The sequence below is a fragment of the Mirounga angustirostris genome, unplaced genomic scaffold, assembly GCF_029215605.1.
Source record: "Mirounga angustirostris isolate CCGP_5_RB_7025 unplaced genomic scaffold, mMirAng1.0.hap1 SCAF_9, whole genome shotgun sequence".
NCBI lineage: Eukaryota > Metazoa > Chordata > Mammalia > Carnivora > Phocidae > Mirounga > Mirounga angustirostris.
In genome coordinates, this window is record NW_026991717.1 from 113,357,850 (window position 1) to 113,380,411 (window position 22,562).

Sequence of the window (22,562 nt, forward strand, 5' to 3'; positions counted from 1 at the left end):
AAGTCCTGAGAGGGCAAGAGAGGAGATTCAAGGTCACAGTAAGGCACCCTCCTCACTCCCAGTGTGTGCCCTTCTCTGGCCCTGCAGGAATGCCAAATCCCAGAAGCAGCGGCCACGGTGCCGATGGGCTGTGAGTGCTCTGTGAGGATCTCGGGGGGCCTGGGCTCTTTGCTGAGGATCAGCATCTACCTGGGGTCCAGCTTTCCAAGGTCTTGGGGTCCTCCAGGTAGAGCTGGGCCTGAGGTTGAAGGCAGGAGCCTGTGTTGATAAGGATCTAGAACCAGCTATCTGGGGAGACAAAAGAGAAAACTAGTCCCTGGGGCAGAGGCTGGCCGTACTGTTCGTAAGCAGGGCAGGTGGGTACAAATGATGATAGGTAAATTTATTGAGCACTTAGTATGTGCCAGGCACTGTTTTTACATACTCCCCCCCATTTTAAGATAGAACTGATATAGAACATGGTATTAGCCGAATTATGATTTAGCCAAATAATGACTTGATATAGGTATGTACTGCAAAATGATTACTACAAGTCTAGTTAACATGCATCACCTCACATAGTGACGTTTTTCCTTGTGTTGAGAACTTTTAGGATTTACTCTCTTAACAAGTTTCTAATATACATAGAATACGGTATTGATAACAATAGTCAGCATGCTGTACATAACATTCCCAGAAGTTATTTATCTTATAAGCAGAAGTTTTCAGCTTTTGACCACTTTTACCCATTTAACCCCCCTGCTGCCAGAAACCACCAATCTATTCTCTGTAGCTATGAGTTTTTGGTTTTCTGGAGATTCCACATATAAGTGAGTTCATACAGTATTTGCCTCTCTCTGTCTAACTTATTTCACTTAGCATAATGCCCTCAAGGTCCATCCATGATGTCACAAATGGCAGAATTTCTTTTTTTTTTTTTTTAAGATTTTATTTATTTATTTGAGAGAGAGAATGAGACAGAGAGCATGAGAGAGGGGAGGGTCAGAGGGAGAAGCAGACTTCCCACTGAGCAGGGAACCCGATGCGGGACTCGATCCCGGGACTCCAGGATCATGACCTGAGCTGAAGGCAGCCGCTTAACCGACTGAGCCACCCAGGCGCCCCTCTTTTTTTTTTTTTTTTAAAGATTTTATTTATTTGACAGAGAGAGACACAGCGAAAGAGGGAACACAAGCAGGGGGAGTGGGAGAGGGAGAAGCAGGCCTCCCGCTGAGCAAGGAGCCCGATGTGGGGCTCGATCCCAGAACCCTGGGATCATGACCCGAGCTGAAGGCAGACGCTTAATGACCGAGCCACCCAGGTGCCCCCAGAATTTCTTTTTTATGGCTGAATAATATTCCTCTGTGTGTGTGTGTGTGTGTGTGTAAATCTTCTTTATCCATTCATCCATCGGTGGACACTTAGGTTGTTTCCCAAGTCTTGGCTATGGTAAATAATGCTGCAATGAACATGGGGTACAGATATCTTTTCGAGATAGTGATTTTGTTTCCTTTGGATATATACCCAGACATGGAATTACTGGATCATATGTTATTTCTATATTTAATTTTTTGAGGAACCTTTCCTAGTGTTTTCCACAGTGGCCGTACCAGTTTACATTCCCCCCAACAGTGTGTGGGAGGGCTCCCTTTTCTCTACGGCCTTGCCAGCATGATGCCATCATTCTGATGACAGCCACTCTGACATATGTGAGGTGTCATGTACTTGTCAGGTATGACTTCATTGTAATTCTCACAATTCCTCATTTTGTTGGTGGGGAGACTGAGCCACAGAAGGATCAGGAAACTTGCCCAAGGTCACACAGCAGATGGGACAGCCGGGGAGCGGCGCCCTAGCCACAAGCTCTGCTCTGAGGTCAGGGTTTGGCGGCTCCAGAAGGCCCACTCTTCACCTTCTCCACCAGCCTGGCAGGCCTGAAACTCACCCGAGCCTTTGGCCTCCGTCAAACGGGTGGGGGGGGGGGGGCGGGGAGGGGTGGGAAGACTGCGGAGCGCCAGGCATCAGCTAACACGCTGGGTCTCCTGTTTCACTTAGTTCCCACAATCGCCCTCTGAGGGGATGTGAGTGTATCTTCATTGCGAGACAACCGTGAGGGTTATGCAGCTTGCCCAAGGCCATGATTTACAAGGGCCATGATTCACATGTGAATTTCCAACTTGCAGGTGCCTGGAGGTGTCAGGGAGGGGAGGAGGAGGCCAGGGATGACCTTTCCCCTCCTTGCCAGCCCTAGAAGAGGTGGAAGTGCCCGCCTTACACTTTTGATTTATAGTGGGGTGGGGTTTAGTCCCAGGGGTCAACTTGGGAAGCCACTGGAGGATTCTATTTAAAAAAATGAATTTGTAATTTGTAATAGTGAAAACAAAACAAAACAACAAACCCCAAGCAAACAGGAAGACAACTTACATGTTCAACAATGGGGGAACCAGTTAACTGAATTGCCGTACAGGCCCTTAATGGTGTATAGCTGCTTAAAAATTTTCAGACTTACATAGAAAAATGCTCCAGATAAAGCAAAAGCAGGAGATAAAACTGTTGACGCAACACGATCCCCATCAGACAACGAGAATTTTATATGCGGCGAAAAAGAGGAGAAGAATATGCTCCGGAACATTGGTAGCGGTTACCTCCAGGCTGTGAAATTTTAGGGCAACTTAAAATTTCTTAATTACGCTGTTATGTACTTGCCGCATAATTCGCAAAGCAGTTCACTGACTCACAGACCGCTGGAGTTGAAGGCCATCAAGGTGGCATCCAACCAACCAGGGCATTTTAACAGGGGGGAAACTGAGGCCCAAGCCCGGCCAGGTGGTTCAGGCTGGTGGGCGGTTCAGGGCGGCCCTGCCCAGAGTGGGGTGAAGCCTGCACTACGCGTGACGGGGGTGGCCACATGGGGGAGTGTGGGGCGCTCCCTCCACGGAGCACAGCTAGAGCACGGACGAGGGGAGAGGGGAAGGGTGAAGGTGGGTGGGGGCTGGGTGGAAGCGAAGATTGGGGGCCTTTCAAAAATGGAAACCAGATGAGCCTTTCAAAGGGGAGCCATTCTCCACGGCGCGCTCCTTTGTTGCGGGCTGTGAGGCGGCGGCAGCTGCGCCCTCGGCCCCAGCCCACGGCCCGATGGGGCGGACACGGATAACTGCATTAGATGCACTCAGCTCTTTTCAATGAAACGCTCTTGTTGGCGGCACAATAGGGAAACGGGGCAGCAACCCCGGGGGTGGGGGCGCCCTGCCCCGCCCTGCCCCGCCCGCGGAGAGCGCCGACTCATTTTTCAGGGCTGGGCTAATTGACGTTTGCCCGCTGTGTGGTTCAAGAGAAAAGGCTGAGCTCAAGTCCACTTCCACCGGAAATGAGCGCCCCCGCCCCCCCCTCCGTGGGTCGGTCCCTGGGGGCACAGCCAGGGACCACAGCGCAGCTAGCCTTGGGCGGGGAGGGGGACGCGCGCCGTGCAGAATCCCTGCCTGGCGTGGCTTTGGCTGCGGTAGAAGGTGTCCTGAAGGGGTATCCCGAAGGGCTTGGGCGCCCAGCCCTGTTTCTGTGGGAGAAATACACTTCGGGAAGGAGGCAGGTGACAGCTTAAGTGTGGAAGACAATTTCAGGGCTGGAAGGCTCCATTAGTGATTACCAAATGCCACATTCTTTGAGTGGTTCTCCTAAAGATAGCCCAGAACATTCTTTATAAGTCGGAGGAAGAAAAAAAAAAAGGAAAGAATGATATTTCTTGTCCCCTACAATGCTTTGTCTAGGAATGAGGTTTTACAGGTGTGGAAACCAAGGTTTAGAGAGGTTATTGGTTTGCTGAAATTGCACATGGGTGAAGCATACATAGGTAAAGGCAGAGCTGGAGTTTGAACCCGGGTCTGTTTGACTTTAAAGCAGGGTTTCCCAACCTGGGCACGACTGACATTGTGGCCTTGAGAACTCTTTGCTGGGGGTGCTGTCCCGGGCATCACAGAAGGGCAGCATCCCTGGCCTTCACCTTCTAGATGCCAGTGGCACCCCCCTTCCAGCTGTGGCAACCAAACATCTCTCCAGACATTGCCGAATGTGCCCTGGGGGGCAGTTCATCCTTGCCCAGAACCGCTGTTGTAAAGCAACCCCCCTGCTTCATGGGCTGGCTGACTGGTTTTCCCTGGGCTCAGCGTTTCATCTGAGGATGGGAATTGGGGAAACCAATCCAATCAGCAATGTGGGATCCTTTTCATAGAGGTTAGCCCTGGGGTTTTTAGAGGGTGTGGCTGAAGAAGAGTTGGCTTAATCAGACAAGGCCAAATTGCCTGGACACCAGAGCCCAAAGTTACATTGAGTGCTGGATGCATTTTGAATGGGGTATTTGTCTGTCTGGGGTGGCCCTCAGCCCCCTCAACTGCTCTCCCCCTTTCTTTCTGCCAAGACTGTCCCACAGAGGGTGAGCCAATCTCCTTCCTCCATTCACTCTGCCAAAGAGCAAGAGTAGCCTGGGCCACTAGAAGAGCTAAAACATGAGGGGACGCAGCCAGGGAAGGCAAGATGAAAAGAGGTAACGTCACCCATGCAAAATAGAGCCTGAGCCTCATGGTAAAATAAGAGGGATCTTGTTGCAGCCAGCAGCTCCCCTGGGGCCCACAGTGATGGGAAGGGGCTTTGCCCTGATTTTCACAAGTAAGTGCTCACAACCTTTTTAGCTGCAACTTGGGAGTGTGATCCTTCCTCCACCTCCGTGTCCTGCTGGGCCTTGCTGCTGCTTGAACTTACTACTAAATTGTTCAACTCCCCAGTCCCTGGAGCTACTCAAAAGCCAATCCCAGGCTCAGGGGCCACCCTGAACTGAGGCCTGTTTCAGTTCAACCGCCTCCTCCTTCTTAAGAAGAGTTGATTAATAACTGGGCACCCTCATATTTGTTTTCCTGAATCTGACCTTCCTACTACCCAAATGGCTACATTGAATTTTACTGGAAATGCCATTTATAAAAGGCCCCTCTGGGAAGAGTGTCAGGTCCGTAGGGAAGTCAGAGGCATGAGGGCCTCTAGGCTTTAGGCTTGTCCCCAGCACCCTCCCAGGCTGCAGTTCCTGGGTGGGGGGCTCAGAGACTTGGGGTTGTTGCTTATCCTTTTTTGATTGAGCCCTGTCAAGAGACCATAGGGGGTAAGGATTCGAGGAGTTACAAGAGAAGAACAGACATCTGGAAAGAAAGGAAGTGGGAAATCAGGATAGTAAGGAGCCATCAACATTTCAGATAACAAAGGGTTGGGACTTTTGATAATTGCATTTTGTCTTTGTATCAAGTATTTGGGGTCAGCCTAAAAACATGTATGTGCATCACCTGCACTCACATAGACTTAGTTTAGTTTGGCATAGGATATGCACCCTTCTGTTTCCTTTTTTATGTTCCCAATAATACATATTTGGTGGCCACACTTCCTTCTAAATGGACCGTGTCAAAAAAAGAAGACACGAAAATAAGCGTGTGTGAACATGTGTGTGTGTCTCTACCATATGTAACCGCTTCTTTTCTTTGCATGCCCCCTCCCTTGGGTGGTTCACACTTGCCCTCCTTTTGCTGAGATAATTTGCACTCACCAACTTCATTAGTTGCAACCCCCTCCTGCCCTGGGACAAAAAATGGGGCCAAACTGTTCAAAAGAACACATGGAGACCCCATTAATGCTGGCCCTAATTGTGCCAATTCAACCCCCTCAATAACTCTAATTAAAACCTGTCTTGTGTGGGACGCTGAATGGCAACACAGCTGTCATTCCAAACAATCACAAAACAGAGCTATAGAAAAAAAAAAGGTCTCTACATGCAATTTTTGGTGGTGGTTGTTATGGAAAGGGTCAATGGAGAGGATTAAGACAGGGGTGCAGTCAGAGTGGGGAACCTTGAAAAACTCTTCTATGTCAGGTCACAGTTTGAAATCTGAAGACCTCTAGCTTTTCCCCCCAGTTCCTCCCTCCCTCTCCTCCCCCCAGGCAGGAACACCTGCAAACTGACTGGAAGGGGCCATGACCACCAGACACATGGATACCACAAGTCGACTCAAACATCTGAAAGAAAAGGAAAAAAAAAAAACCAACAAAACCGCACACCAAAACCCCGAGAATGAGTTTTTTCTCTGCTTCCACCCTTGTCTTTTTAGGACCCAGCTGCACTTTGCTGGGCACCATAAATAACTCTGCAATTACATTAATTGGTTGCATATTTGTTGACACTGAGGGCGAAGCCCTTGAGGTTGGGGGAGGTGGATTTCAGCTACAACTTAACACTCCTCCATTCTGCCATCCCTCCAAGGCTGATTTCCAACCACTCCATTCAGTTTTTCCGGATGGAGGAAAGCAGTGGGCTGACAGGCCCATTTCTGAATAAGCTTTGACAGCCCCCAATCAGACTCATGTCTCCTCTGCTGGCTGTCCCTGGATCCATTTGTTGATGCGCTGGGTTAGAAGTTATATCCCACGATGGGAGAACTTGAGAGACGGGTTCCTGGCAACACTTGATGGAGTTTAATTCCCTTTGGAGGCAGGGGGTGTGGTGGGCTCATTGTCAGGCATACTGTTTGGATGGAATGAGAACTGGCTAGACCTTTGTCTGAATCCGCAAACCCATCTTGGACTCTCCTAATGGGTTGGCCCACCCTATGGAGTCTCTCGAATTCCATTCCTTAGGAAGCAATCGGATCTTAGTTACATGCTTTACCCCAGTCAGTGGGCAAGACTTGGAGAGTTGTGCTTGAAAACCAGCTCTGTTTTAGTCAGGACTTCACAGGGCAGGGTGGAGGGTGAGCGGGTCCCAGATTGAGTCCCAGCCGGCAGCTCAAAATTGGCTAAGGACCAGCGACTCAGAACTCATTTCCCCGCTGCCAGAGCTAGGATGGAGGGAATTCTTCTGGGGTCCCAGCCTAGGGCTGGAGGGTGAGTGAGAGTGTGTCACACACGCTGATGTTTTGTCTTGGAAGTGGCCCTGATGAGTGGTCGGTCGGAGCCACCCTTGAGTGGAGGGGCCATGTCTGTCTTGCTCATTGCTCTTTCCTCGGCACCCAGAGTGTGCCGGGCACATAGGGAGCTCTCAGCTAGTGTTGGATGGCGGGTAAAGACCTGAAGTTCTGGTTTCCAGGTGCTCTAAGCTCTCAAGAAGGAAGGAATGACATCAGACTGAAGTCATGTGGTTCACTTCTACATGGTAGGGTAGAAAGGATGTAGGCTTTGGAGCTCACAGACCGTAACGTGGATATGTTTCCTTTTTAGAGCCATTGTAAGGATAAGGAAGCTCATGTAAGTAAACACAACAAAAGTTACTTCCTCTTCCTCTCTCTGTGAAACCAGTTAGGAGAAGGACTTTTTTTTTTTTTTTAGATTTTAGTTATTTATTTGAGAGAGAGAGAATAAGCAGGGGGGAAGGGCTGAGGGAGAGGGAGAAGCTCAGGGTTCCCCACCGAACGGGGAGCCCTACACAGGGCTCGATCCCAGGACCCTGAGATCATGACCTGAGCTGAAGGCCGTCGCTCAACCTACTGAGCCACCCAGGTGCCCCAGGAGGAGAGAAGGACTTTCTGAATCAAGACTTCTGAGTTCCATATTTAAAAATAAAAATAAAAAAAAGACTTCTGCAAAAGAAGGATAATGTAGTCTTGCAAATTAGCAAAAGGGAAAGCAGGTTTGAGAACCTAAGAGGCAGGACAAAACTGGCCTCCAGGCATGCTATATAACATAGTAGTTGATTTGTTACCCATCTTCTCTTATTACATCTTAAGTGTTATGAGAATCGGAACTTACTTGTTTTGTTCATTGCTGTACTTAAAATAATGCCTGACTGGGCGCCTGGGTGGCTCAGTTGGTTAAGCGACTGCCTTCAGCTCAGGTCATGATCCCGGAGTCCCGGGATCGAGTCCCACATTGGGCTCCCTGCTCGGCGGGGAGTCTGCTTCTCCCTCTAACCCTACCCCCTCTTGCGCGCGCTCTCTCTCTCTCTCTCTCAAATAAATAAATAAAATCTTTAAAAAAAAAATAGTGCCTGACACGTTGTAGTTGCTCTATCAGTATTTACTGAATGGATGGATGAGGTAGTGACTCTCTGATCACCTAACAGGAAGAGAATATCTGGCCCCAGATATTTGTTGGGTCGAGTTACTTCATGATGAATGCATTGTAAGAGGGCGGCCCCTCTCTCTTTGGTTCCCAACCTGGGGTTCCTAGAGCGGTGGTTAGGATCATGGTCTTTGGAGCCAGAGCAATCTGGATTCAGATGTTGACTCCACCCCTCAATAGCAACCTGAACTTGGGACAATTATCCAGCGCTTCTGAGCCTCGGTTTCCTCACCTGAAGATAGTAATAGTTGCTACCTCAAAGACTGTACAGTGATTTGAGAGAACGTTTGAGAAGTGTTTACGACAAATCTTGGCACAAAATGTGTGTAGAACAAATGGTGTACCATTGTCACCATGGGCATCGTCATCTTTATTATTTTGATGCCGAGATCCCCTCATCCCGGAGAGTGGGGCTGACGTAGGCATGGCAGTACCATGGGGGTAATACAATGGGGCAGAAGTGACAAAAGGGAGTGTCAACTTTTATTTTGAAATTACTCTCCCCCACCAATCAAACTCCAGGGTGGTAAGCCAAACCCCATTTTGATAGGGTTTTTTTTTTTTTTATTCCTTTGCTCTCTTATTTTTAAAACTTACACTTGGTTGCCAATGGCATAGTCACGTAGATGCAGAAGGACCACACATTCCTCACAGAGTTTATTCTCTTGAGCTTGAACCGCCGGTGCAGAAGGTCCGCACATGGTACTTGGGTCATTATCACCTTGGCAAGGAATCTGATTCCTATTCAAACCAGAACAGGTTTCTGTCCGAGGCCAGAGTAAACGCCATCCCTTCAAAGAGGCCAAACAGATGAGTCAGGAATGGACAAATCTGAGTCTTATTCTTTGGTTTCCCCAGGAGGTTGTGAGTGGGCACACCATCATTCTCTTACCATCCACCAAGAGCTGACCTTAGATGTGGGCTAAGAAGGTTGCTTGCTCTGGGGGCTCTCAACTTTGGTCCTCTGACTTCTCTGGGACATATCAGCATTTCCCTCCTGCAGTTATTTTTCTACCTGCTTCCCCTGTATCAATTATATTGTAGGATTGTATGTACGTTTATGTGTGCATATGGAAACAAAGGATACACACAAAAAACCTAGGCATTCCCTGCTTTGGGGGAAGTTGGAAAAAATGTAGGTTTTGGAATTATCTGGATCTCAACTTCAAATTCTAGTTTTGCCATGTGCTAGCTTTGTGACCCAGGCCAAGTCACTTATTTTCTATAAAAGCTTAACTGGGTAAAAGGTCCTAGGGGAAAGTCTGCTGATGTTCCACCTGTGTGAACACCTTATGCACACCAGAAGGAGCTCTCCTTACCTCTCCTGGCAAGAGAAATGGGGTTGCTTATGCAAAAACTGGGTTATGATGTCTTGCACTATGTTTGTGCCATTCATAATAATTTACAAAGCATATCGTTGAGGTTTAACTAATACCTACCCTCACAAAATAATCAGGCAGCCTAAAAAGATTCCTGCAAAAAACTGAGTTTTAGTAACAATATATTGTAAAAGAATCAAATACTGTTTTTCAAGCAAAAGCAAAGAAAATGGCCCAACTGATACTGCTCTAAGTTCTACTTTTCAGCCTGCCAGATTACGAGGTAAAAACAAAGATCTGGCAAGAAATCAGCTACAAAAACAAATGGAAATTATCTTAAGTCTACTTAAAATATGAATTTACAGCAACTCTCAATGAAGAGTCTTGTCCTAAGTAAATATTTTGCCTTGAAATATTAGTGAGTAATAAATTAAAGCCATCGTGGTTAGTAAAACATAAAAATACCAGTTATTTCATGTTTCTCCCTTTTAAAATATTCTATGTGCTGTGTACATAATATATCAGTACAAATGGTACATTATAACTAGATATATAAATATACATAGTGGGGATGAATGCTCAAAACATTTTAAAAATTAATTTACTTGAGAGAGAGTGTGAGCTAGTGGGGGGCGGGAGAGGGCGGGAAGAGCAGAGGGAGAGGGACAAGCAGACTCCATGCTGAGCGCAGAGCCCGGACACAGGGCTCCATCCCATGACCTGAGCCAAAACCAAGAGTCAGGCACTCAACCAACTGAGCCACCCAGGGGCTGCTCAAAACATTTTTACTGACAGAGGCATTCAACAAAAAACGTTTGGAGCCTACCCGTGCTCCTCTGGTTGTGTAGGTGGAGGGCAGAGGAGTAAAGGTATGTTTTCAGGGTCTGGCTGTGAGCTAGTCCTGGGGTACCACACAGGCACTGGGAAACAGGGGTCCAGAACTTTTTAGCTGTACAGGATTTTGTTGTTGCTAGAGATACAGTTGTAGTACCTTCCTGCTATTTACTATGCATCATGGAAACAGCTTGGATGGTTTTCTCTCCCTCTGCAGTTTAGCTATATTTGTAAAAAAAAAAAAAAAAAAAAGGGGGTGGCAATGCCAAGGCTCAGATTGTGTCCAGGGGATGTTGGTCACCTCAAGAATGAGGGCTTCTAATGGTGACACTTGTACACTAATAATCAATACACTAATTATATTAATTCATGTCTATTAAAGATTTTGAGTGTTAATCCTATAACTCTCTCAGTTAAGAGTAGTGTATATTTTAGAACCTAATGAAATTGAGTTTCTTTAGAAACATCCCACTCACCAGGTGTTTAGAAATATTCCATTCATCAGGGTTGTAAGTGATGAGGCTGCTCTTCTTGCAGTGTGGGGAGGAAGAGAACATTTTACTGGAGCTCAGAAAGTGCTGGGCCCCAGGAGGAGGAGGCTACTGGGACCGAGCTGGAAGGAAGGTAAGAAGGGGAGCGATGGGTGGGAGGATAGCACAGAGAGAAAGGCGAGGAGAGGCAAAGCAGGGTCTCAGGAGAAAGATAAGCTCAGAAAAGTAGCAAGGAGGAGAAGGCGTGGGTGGAAATGGTGGTGAGGAGAACCCTGGGGAGGAAGGGCCATGGGCTCACTACACTCCCTGCTTCTATTAAATCCAATTAAAGTGTTGAAAATCAGATCACATGTGAAGATTTTAACATGAATTTTTCATTACAGTGTTGGATGGGGGTGGGGGCAGGGAGGAGGGGAGGAAGGAAGCAAACAGCAAGGAAAGCACCAGGCCCCGCCATGTGAGGATGGGAGCCTCCTCCCAGGACACACGGGGCCTACGCCTGTTTCCGTGCTGGGGCCCACCAGAAACCCTGGCCTCCTCCCTCAAGTACCTTCTGCCCGTTTTTATTTCCCTTCACCCCAGACAACCCCATTCTATAGGTAGGGCACGTGACAGCTAGGGCCAGAAAGAGGGAGGTGGTCACCAAAGGTCCTTTGCTGGGATCTCAGAGAGGAAACCCCTGCCGTGTCCCCCATGCCCTGCCTTGGCATTGCCCCTGAGGACGCAGGGTTCCAAAGGCAGAGAAGAAAGGAGTAAGATACAAGCTTTTTGAACATAGCCAAATTTATTTGTGCGCCCAAGAGCACATACTTAAGTGCTATTTGCTTCAGAACTTGGTGTGAGAAAAATAGCTCAGGAACCCCGAGCAGTCAAAAAGGTCCCTTTCAGATCCCAAGAAAACATCACAAGGAAGAGAAAAGGTTTGCTCAGGTGGGAAGGGCAGCTCTCGTGCCCAGCGCCTCCTTCCTTCATCAGTGCACCTGCTGTACTTTAGTCAAAAATACTTACGGAGCCTCAGCTTGATGCCTGGCTCTGTTCTAGCAACTGTGTCTCCAGCCCGGAGCGTGTGCCTTCTGTTGGGTGACGCAGACGATAAACAAGGGAGCAAACACACTCTTTGAAGTTCTCCTAGGTGGGGTGTAGGAAATACCCCAATCGCACATTTTATCTGGTTTTTGTCCTGGTTATTTCCTCCTTGACTGGAAAACCCGCACCTGGCCAAGCTGTGGCAAAGAGCTCCTAGTCCCCCATCACCTGGCGGAGCGGGGATGAAAACCCAAACTATGCCTCCTTTCAGCCCCTCCTCCCTCTCTGCCCTTGGGTATCCTGCCCAGTGAAGTTCCTTGTGGAGTAAATAAATTTGGCTAAGTTCAAAAAGCTAGTCAAGAGGGAAGCATGTTTGGCCACATTGAGTACAGTGCTGATCTTTTCCCGTGGACTTGCCTTTGACCCCTCTCTTGTCTGACCGTGGGAAGGACCAGAGGCATGGCTCGGGTGAATGGGGATCCAGGTCAGCAAGAAGGTCCCTCTCCTTGAACTCCCCTCTCCATGCTCAGCTCCCCTCCTGCCCAGGGGGCCGTCCCCTGAACCTGGGGTTTAATCTCCGCCAGGCCTCCAAACCGCTGGGCCTGCTGGTGTGTGGTCTGTCACACTGATGTGCCTCAGCAGCTGGAAATCCTGAGGAGGGAAGTGGGGGGACCTCGAGCATAAAACCCTGGCACTTCTCAAAACAAAACGAATGACTTCGGCTCTTAATCAGGTTAAGGCTGAGGTGGGAGAATCATGTTTGGTTTTACACAGACAAAGTCTTTCTTAGGTCTCTGCTTTCAGAGGAATCTTCGACTGCCCTTTATGCAAATGGCCACGGCAGCCCGGGCAGGACGTGCTGGGGCTCAGCCAGGCCTGGGGGAAAGACCAGACCCTCTGCATGCAGGATGGCGATTTGGCCTTTATCAACCGGACCTCTGTCTGCAGTGGACCTTGGTATGGCTTACCCCCCACTCTGGCTCTCAGAAGCCAGAACCACAGCTTTTGGGACTGTGCCTTGCACAGCCTTAAGCTTTGATGGGTGGGCTTCTTCAAAAACGGGCCTGCAAATTTAAGTTTTAAGAATTAATTTCTATGGTAAGACAGTTAAGGGAGCTTGTTATTTATAGGACCTCAACTGTGAAAGGATACATTTGCAAAGCAAAGAATTCTGTCCCATCCCCTGTTCCCCAACAGCTGCCCTGACCAGATTTTCAGCTACCAGGATATCCTCAAGTCTATAATGATTCTAAAAGTGATATAGTATAAATAACTGAAGGCTGGCCCAGGGTTGCTAGATTTGGCAAATAAAAATACAGGACAGTTCATTGAATTTGAATTTCAGAGAAACAGTGAATAGATTTTTTTTTTTTTAAGATTTTATTTATTTATTTGACAGAGAGAGACACAGTGAGAGAGGGAACACAAGCAGGGGGAGTGGGAGAGGTGTACCGAACAGGGAGCCCGATGCGGGGCTCGATCCCAGGACCCTGGGATCATGACCTGAGTCAAAGGCAGACGCTTAATGTCTGAGCCACCCAGGTACCCCAACAGTGAATAGATTTTTAGCATAAGTATGTCCCGTGCCATAAATCAAGGTTATGCGGTATTTGGAATATACTTACCAAAAAAATGATGCGTTACTTATCCGACACTCAAATTTTAACAGGGCATCCTGTGCTTTTTCTCTCAGCCCTGCTCTGGCCCTCTTTTGTAAGAGCCCCAGAAGATTCTTTTCTCTCTTGGTTTCTTCGAGGTCCTCCTCTTTTTTGTGCTGGGATGCTTTGGGGACTTCGGTCTTCTGGGGGCCCTGTCGTTCTTCTATGTTTCTGTCCAGTTAGAATGCCCCGGTGTCTCAGTGTGGGGTTTCTCATCTGCTCTCCCTCACTCAGTCTTACTTCTAGGTGCTGGGTTGTCAAGATACAGCCTCGGGTTCTGAGGACGAAAGCCCGTGCAGGTGTTCTCTGCAGTTTAGTAACCCACTGCTGTGTGCCAGGCACTGCCCGCCACTCCACCAAGATTCATCCATTTAGCACTCACAGTGAGACTCTGAGGAAGGCACTGGTTTTGTGTGGCAAAATAGATAGAACATAAAAATTACCATTTTAACCATTTTTAGGTGTATAGCTGGGCATCAAGCATATTCACATTGTGGTATAACCATCACCATAATTTATTTCCCAAACTCTTTATCTTTCCAAACTAAAACTCCAGAACCATCAGACACTATCTGCCCATTCCCCCCGCTCTCCAGCGCCTGGCAACCAGCATTCTGCTTTCTGTGTCTCTGAATTTGTCCGCTCTAGGTACCTTCTCTGAGTGGAATCTTGCAGTCTCTGCCCTGTGTGTTAGGCTTATTTCACTTAGCATCATGTCTTCAACCTTTAACTATGCAGTAGCACGTGTCAGAATCTCCTGCCTTTTTAAGGCTGAATAATATTCCATTCCATACATACACCACGTTTTGTGTATCCGTTCACCAGATGATGGACATTTGGGTTGCTTCCACCTTTTGGCTGTTGTGAATAAGTCCTCTGTGAACATGGGTGTGCAAATATCTGTTCAATTGTCTGCTTTCCATTCTTTTGGGTACATACTCAGAAGTGGAATTGCTGCGTCGTATGGGAATTCTATAACGTTTTTGTTTTTTGCAGATGTGCCAAGTTGTTTTCCATAGCAGCCATGCCATGTCACATCCCTCCCAGCAAAGCACAAGGCTTCTAATTTCTCCATATCCTTGCCAGCACTTCTTTTTTTTAATTTGATTTTATTATGTTATGTTACTCACCATACATTACATCATTAGTTTTTGATGTAGCGTTCCATGATTCATTGTTTGCGTGTAACACCCAGTGCTCCATTCAGTAGTGTCCTCTTTAATACCCATCACCAGGCTGACCCACCCCTCCCACCCACCTCCCCTCTAGAACACTCAGTTTATTTCTCAGAGTCCATAGTCTCTCAGGGTTCGTCTCCCCCTCCGATTTCCCACCCTTCATTTTTCCCTTCCTACTATCTTCTTTTTTTTTTAGCCAAACTATGGAAAGAGCCAAGATGTCCATCAACAAATGAATGGATAAAGAAGATGTGGTATATATATACAAGGGAATATTATGCAGCCATCAAAAAAAACCTAAATCTTGCCATTGACATTGACGTGGATGGAACTAGAGGATATTATGCTAAGGAAAATAAGTCAATCAGAGAAAGACAAGTATCGTATGATCTCACTGATATGAGGAATTCTTAATCTCAAGAAACAAACTGAGGATTGCTGGAGTGGTGGGGGGTGGGAGGGGTGGGGTGGCTGGGTGATAGACATTGGGGAGGGTATGTGCTATGGTGAGTGCTGTGAATTGTGTAAGACTGATGAATCACAGACCTGTACCCCTGAAACAAATAATACATTATATGCTTGCCAACACTTCTTTTCTTATTTTTTTTTTTCTTAGTAATAGCCATCCTAATGGGTGTAAATGAGGAAGGCACTTCTTTAAAAAAGATTTTATTTATTTATTTATTTGAGAGAGAGAGTGAGAGCCAGAATGGCGGGGAGGAGCATAGAGAGAGGGACAAGCAGACTCTGCACTGAGCGTGGAACCCAACACCAGACTTGAAAACACGGCCCTGAGATCATGACCTGAGCTGAAATCAAGAGTTGGAGGCTTAACCACCCAGGTGCCCCAAGGAAGGCACTTTTAATTACTATTTCACAAATGAGAAAACTGAGGCCCAGAGACGGGGAGTGACTTGTCCATGGTCAGCCAGCAAGTCACAGAGATGGAATTTGAATCAAGGTCTGCCTAACTCCCAAATTGGAACTCTTAACTCTTATGTTAAATTTCCTGTCTCTAATATATGCATCCAAATGCAAGTTTTTCTGTCTTTGCCAGATGTCTAATTGTGCAAGACATCTGGTAAAGGCACAAGTGTAGGAATGAAATATGTCCACGGATACATGTTCTTATTAAAAATACATCTCTCCCATGGGAAAATAGCAATAGCAAATAATCTGCATTTCATCCTACTTAATTTTAAAATAATTTATTCAATTTGGGTCTCCCATGAGTCCTTTACCTCAGTGTCATCTGGCCTTTTATTTTATTTTTTATTTTTAATTTTTTTAAGGTTTTATTTATTTATTTGAGAGCGAGCATGAGCTGGGGGAGGGGCAGAGGGAGAGGGAGAGGCAGACTCCCCGCGGAGCAGGGAGCCCGATGCGGGGTCCTGGGATCATGACCTGAGCCGAAGGCAGAAGCTTCACCAACTGAGCCACCCAGGCGCCCCTCATCTGGCCATTTGAACGGCCAAACTAACAAGTGTGATTGAGCATGGATTTTGACCTTGTGGCGGAGGGTAGAGAAGGCAGAAAATAGAAGCTGTGGGTCCCAACCTCAAGACGCCCATGGTTCCTCTGGTCCGAGAGCTGTGGCTGTCTGAGGGGCATTGTCCAGCAGCACAGACACAGGACCACAGGGGGCAGCAGGTTGTCGGTAAGACACAATTCAGAAGGGCTAGGCCGATGGCAGCGCCCCTGCGGACAGTCAGGGGTGTGCTTGCCCGAGGGCGGCCTGCCTCCTTGGCTGGCGGCAAAGCCTGGTACGCCTCCATGCAGTGCCCCCGAGGGAAGGGGGCTGTGCTTGGTGTTGCCCTACCTCTCAGACCCAGATTGTGCCTGATTACTGCTTTGTCCAGTGGCCGGAGACCTCTGGCGCCACCATTAACCTTGAACCTAGGTCCCACGGAGACCACCTGGCTCCTGCCTCTGGGTCCAGCAGAGCCCTTCGATTGTCTCATAGGAACAGTCCCATCTAGTCACCCAGATCTTACAGGCTAGAGGTGAAGAGCATGGGCTGTGGGGTTAGACACGCTCAGGTTTGGAAACGACTCTGCCACTGACGTCTGTTTAACCCCAGGATAGTGCCTTAGCCTCTCCGCATTAGTTTCCTGATCTGAAAAATGGGAACAATATTAGGGAAATGAAGTGTGTTTTAAAAAGTGCTTCAGATATTGTAAATGCTCGATAAATACCAGCCATGAAAATACATATATATGTAGGGCTTGCGGAAAAAAAGCCACTAGATTTACGTTTGTTTCTTCTTGTCAGACAGTTGTGTCGGTGACATCACCCCGGCCCACCCCTGGGGGAGGCAGGCGGCGGACGGGTTGGAGAGGAGAGAAGGCCGTCTAGGTGAGGATGCCGTCTGAACGGGGAGGCTTGCACCTCGCGGAGTGGTGCTCACTGAGTATTTGTTGGGCTGGGGCCTCCTGACTCGGGGGCCGTGGGAATGAGGGCCATGGAAGCATTTGGATTGGTGTGCAGTGAGAGGGGAGAGGGGACTGGATTGGAGCTTTCTTTTTTCTATTTTTTTTATTTTTTAAAATTTTATTTATTTATTTGACACAGAGAGAGAGAGAGCACAAACAGGGGGGAGTGGCAGAGGCAGTGGGAGAAACAGGCTCCCTGCTAAGCAGGGAGCCTGATGCGGTGCTCGATCCCAGGACCCTGGGATCATGACCTGAGCCGAAGGCAGATGCTTAACTGACTGAGGCACCCAGGGCGCCCCTTTTTTTTCTATTTTAAACAACACTTTCCCCTTATCACAGATACAAAGTTCATTGTAGAGAAAAGAGAAAATACAGATAACCAGGGGTCTTTGGACAGAGGTGTGTGATGGAGACAGCGGAGGGGGGGAATGGTGTCTTATTTTCTGGAAACGCACTGCAGCTTGGGAAAATCAGATGGCAATGTGATCACTGCAAAGCTGTGGGGGAGCAGCAGGGTTGGGGGGAGGGGATTTGAGCTTGCAGGGCCAAGTGTCTGGGGGCACCGTGGGTGGCAGCCCAGGCGTGGGTACCAGGGGGAACTTTGGGTGGTGAGGAGATCTTGCACCCTGTTTATGACAAGCAGGTGAGGTGGACGGGCTGAGGCAGTAGCCTGAGTCACCAAAGCACAAGTCAGCCCTGAGGCTGTAAACAAACCCCCAGTGCAGGGACTGAACGTTGGGATGATGAACAGAAGGCCTGGAGTTAGGGGCACTTCAGTTAAGGGAGCGGTGGGAGGGAATCAGAGGGGAAATGAGGTGTGTGGGAGTGGAGTAGGCTCAGTAATAGCCCCGAAGATGTCCACATCCTGGTCCCCGAGACCTGTGAATATGTTGCTTTATATGGCAAAAGGGACTTTGCAGATATGATTAAATAAATATCTTGAGATAGAGAAACTATTCTGGATTGTCTGGGTGGGCTCCATGCAATCACAAGGGGCCTTATAATAGGGAGGGAGGAGGGCCAGATCAGAGAGAGATCGGAAGATGCTATGCTACTGCTGTTCCTGGTAGAGGGTGGGCCACCAACCAAGGAATGCAGGCGGCCTCCAGAAAAAGGCATGGTAGCGGACTCTTCCCTAGAGCCTCTCAAAGGAATGCAGCCCTGACCATACATTGATTTGAGCTCACTGAGACGGCTTTTGGACTTCTGAGCTCCGTAACTGTCAGATGGTAAATTTGGGTTGTATTTAAGCACTGTGGTAATTTGTTACAGCAGCAATAGGAAACCGGTCCAGGGAGGGAACCAACAGGCACTGTGCGGGGCTTCTGCTAGACCCCTGGCATGTGTGTCTTAGTACAGCCTGGGGTCTGGAGAGCATGCTCGAGCTGGTGCTGCACATGCCTTCACTTGCTGGAAATAGATGCAAGACCCCAGGGCAGGTCTCCCCCTTTCTTCCCATTGTGCATCAGGCATCCCTGGTTCTTGTGACCTTCCCACATTGGGGGAAGTCACATCTGCCTCTTTTATGTCTTTCCATGGCTGACGGTGACCAAGCTATCCAGGTTGCTAGTACCAACCTTGATGAAGAGGGTAAGTTCTAGGTGCCCACATTGGTCAAGTCCCCAGAATGCTGCCTGGGAGGTCGCCCACACTGCAGCGAGGTGGCTCACGGATGGGGCAAACTGAGTCCCTTCAGCAGCTAGAGGGAAGGAGCACACTAGCTGAGCTGGTGAAGGACTCCTCCAAGGTGGGAGGCAGAGCTTGGGGGTTGGCCGAATCCTCTGATCTTGGGGCTGTTGCAGGTTCTGAAATGCCTCCAGGACTGAGTGGGCCTCGCCAGGGTCTGAGTTCCAGTGTTCCAGCTCTCCGTGGTCCTAACTCACCCTTGCAGTTGCTCCCTGGGTGCGCACAGCTCCAGGAAGGCTGTGGGTTGGAAAGGCCTCGGCCTGCTACTGCCCAGAAGCAGAACTGGCCCCTCTCTCTCTCCCCAGTGACCAGACTCCTCTAAAGGAGCAGAGCTTACAGCACAAGAAAGGGCTTGCTGTACTCTTTCTCCCAGGACACGGTGCCTACTGACCCTTCATTTACATGACTAAAGGGACTCAAGTAGCTTTTCCAAAATAAGGCCATCTGCTGGAGGCAAGTGTCTGCCCCAGCCTGCACCCCAAGGTAAACGGCAAATTATCTTGCTAAAGAAGATGAAAAACCCAACGCATTCTACTACACCCCATGGTTTCATTCCTTCCTTCCCCCCAGCAATGCTGTGCAGGCCTTGCTACCCATCTTTGGTGGCGGTGGGAATGGCCAGAGAGGCCTGGATTGGAATCCTAGCCCTCTGTCTCCATGCCCGGGGCTGATCCACTGCCCCAGGATGTTTCTTAAATGAGATCAGACTGTCCCTCTGCCACCCGTGGGAGCCCATTCCAACTTTTTGTCAAATGGATAAAGCATTTCTGATGGTTTGAGACAGCTTCTTATTCTAATGACCTCTAAAGGCATTATTTCTCCTAAACTGCAATCTGCCACATCATGAACTAGTCTCCTCGCTGTTTGGCCTGCTTGGATCAGCCCACTTTTCTTATTCTGCCTAGATAGCACCCAGGTTCTGGTAGAGCAAGAATAGCCCAAGAATAGAGAGCCATAGCTGCTCTATGTAATGTGGTTTCACCCTGTGTCCTGGTTTCAGTTCGCTCAATGGCAGATTCTGAGACAAGGAATTTTGGTCAAGTAGTTTATTTGGAGATGATCCAAGGAAACACAGTAAGGGAATGTGGAAGTGCAACAGAGAAGGGAGAAATGCCAACTAATGGTTCGTTAATGAGAGGGTCACTGCTGCGGGCAGCTGGAGCTTAATCCTTGGGGGACCCACTGAGAGACTGTGGAACACACCTCAGAATTGTCTTGCTGGGTGTTAAGGAAGGTGAGGAATGTGCCCCGATTCTGGTTCTCCATTGGGTGAGAGTTGCCCCTGGGGGTATTACCTTCCAAGGCACTTCTGGCTGCCCTCTGCATAGGATGAGTAGTCCCTGGAGCCAGAGGAAGTCCTCAGGCAGAAAGAAGAGGTACCTGAGGTTAGCAGGCTGCACGGAGACTTGTGGTCTGAAAGGATGTGGGTGGGACATGAAAAGCGTTTGCTTCAAGTCATGTCAGCAGTGCCACTTCTCCCAAACCCACTAGATAGGTTGTGTTAATACCATCCAGGGACCACAGGACCCAGTTTTAGTTGATTTTTAAAAGCACTTGCAACTTCGGTAAAGTATCGGTATTTTTTGGCTTTGATGCTTTTTCAGATGTCTCCCAAAACACAAAGATAAAATTTACCTATTTTTTTTAGTATAGACTAAAACTCATTCCATCTTGCAATTATGATATGGGTACACTGGAACCCTTTTATAAATGCAAGATACATTACAAGAGCTTAGTGATCCTAGTGTTTCCTATGTCTTGAAACATTTATTTTGTCCTCCTAGGAATTATTTCCTCATCACTCATCATTTATTCCCAACTATGCTGAAGAAGACTAAAATAAGAAAACTGAAGAATGGCAGAATTACCTAGAATGATGATGCAGTAATGTCATCGATCATCAGTTATCATCCTTCAGTTTTCTTACTTCATTGCTTAAAGTATTATATCATTTTTCAAGAAGAAGTAAAAGAGGCCTGGAGATACCATCTTTGTGATCTGCTTTTAGTTTTATTGCATGCAACTGAAAATTCTGAATTTTTAATTTTCTACCTTTAGTGGCAAAGAGAAGGAAATTGATAGAGAAAGAGGTTTCACAATTATTACATAAATCAGAAGATAAATGCAAAGAGTCGGTAGCACTCCAGAATATAAGCAAGTGAAGATGGTGAAATTATGTAAGAGAAATCTTAGCCTATGACTCTTTGGACGATAATATCTTAGTGGATTTTCCTCCAGCTCAATTATCAATGAATTAAGAATATGGTTTTTAAAAAGATTTATTTATTTATTTTAGAAAGAGAGTGTGTGTGGCGGGGGGGGGGTGGCGCGTTGAGGATAGAGGGAGAGGAAGACAGAGAATCTCAAGGAGACTCCCTGCTGAGCATGGAGCGTGATGCAGGGGTTCAATCTTAGGAGCCTCAGCTCATGATCTGAGCCGAAATCAAGAGTTGGAGGGTTAACTGACCGAGCCACCCAGGTGCCCCAAGAATATGTTTTTAAGGACAAAAAGGAAATATGTTGTTTTCATTCAGTTAATCACTCAACAAGATGAACTTCATTTCACAATATTTTATGGGAAGAGCCTGCACCTTCCTATTTTGCTAAAAAGATGGACAATATTCTTCAATATTTTAGGTTTTTTGAGCACCAAAATTTACTTGAGGTGGTTTGTGAGTAGACAAATGTTGAAGGTAGGTGTATGTGCAAAGAGGAAATAGATGCAGAAATGAAAATATTAATTAGATTGAAGGTTTAAAATTAGGTTTGTAAACCTGGAAATGAAAATGTTTTGCAGTTATGAAACAAAGAAGATGGTTATAGTCTCTTCAACAAAATTATGTGTCACCAAAAAAAAAACAAACCCATAAAAAAATAAATTATGAGCCACCAAATCTTTCAAGAGTATTGTGTTTTGATGAGGCAAATGCAAATAGAAGAACCATAAGGCATGATGAGCTAGATCATTTAGAGATACAGTTGAAATCTGGAATCAGTATTTACATGATGAATATGTTCCAAGTTCATGACATTTGATGCGTGGATGTTTTCAGTCAAATTTGTTGTTTATTTCAGGTATGTTACCTTCAAAACTAGGAAAATATGAAATAAAATTTGGGACTTGTTATATTTACGTTCTTTTTAAAGATTTTTATTTATTTATTTGAGACAGAGAGAATGAGAGACAGAGAGCATGAGAGGGAGGAGGGTCAGAGGGAGAAGCAGACTCCCTGCCGAGCAGGGAGCCCGATGCGGGACTCGATCCTGGGACTCCAGGATCATGACCTGAGTCGAAGGCAGTCGCTTAACCAACTGAGCCACCCAGGCGCCCTATATTTACGTTCTTATTAACATTTCTAACAAAGTTGTTTACAGCTATCTGTGGTAGCCAGTTTCCAAGATGGCTCCCACTGATCCCTGCCTCCTGGTCTTCACACCCCTGTGTAGTCCCTTCCCACATTATACTGGGGTTGATCTGTGTGACCAATAGAATATAGCAGAAGTGATGGTATGTCACTACTGAGATTAGGTTATAAAAGACTGCAGCTTCCATCTTGGGCTCTCGTTCTGATCACTTGTTCTGGGGGAAGACAAGTATCCTGCTGTGAGGACCCATGTGGAGAAGAAAGAATATATCCGGTCAACAGCCAGGGAGGAACTGAAGCTTGCTAACAACAATGAGGGAGAAGTAGGCTTCCCGAGGAGCAGGGAGCCTGATATGGGGCTTGATCCCAGGACCTTGGGATCGTGACCTGAGCCGAAGGCAGATGCTTAACTGACTGAGCCATCCAGGCACCCCGAGGATGCCAAAACTTTTGATGTGCATGCATAAAGTTCACCTTTGTGGTTAAGCCTCAGTTCCTCATCTGAATAATGA

The 22,562-nt window shown here is 47.4% G+C and overlaps 1 protein-coding gene across 1 annotated transcript in view; it reads left to right on the forward strand.

The window, feature by feature from the left end:
- The window catches only part of SMOC1 (SPARC related modular calcium binding 1), a 212,597-nt gene that overhangs the window by 33,754 nt on the left and 156,281 nt on the right, over positions 1-22,562 (forward strand). The window lies entirely within an intron of this gene.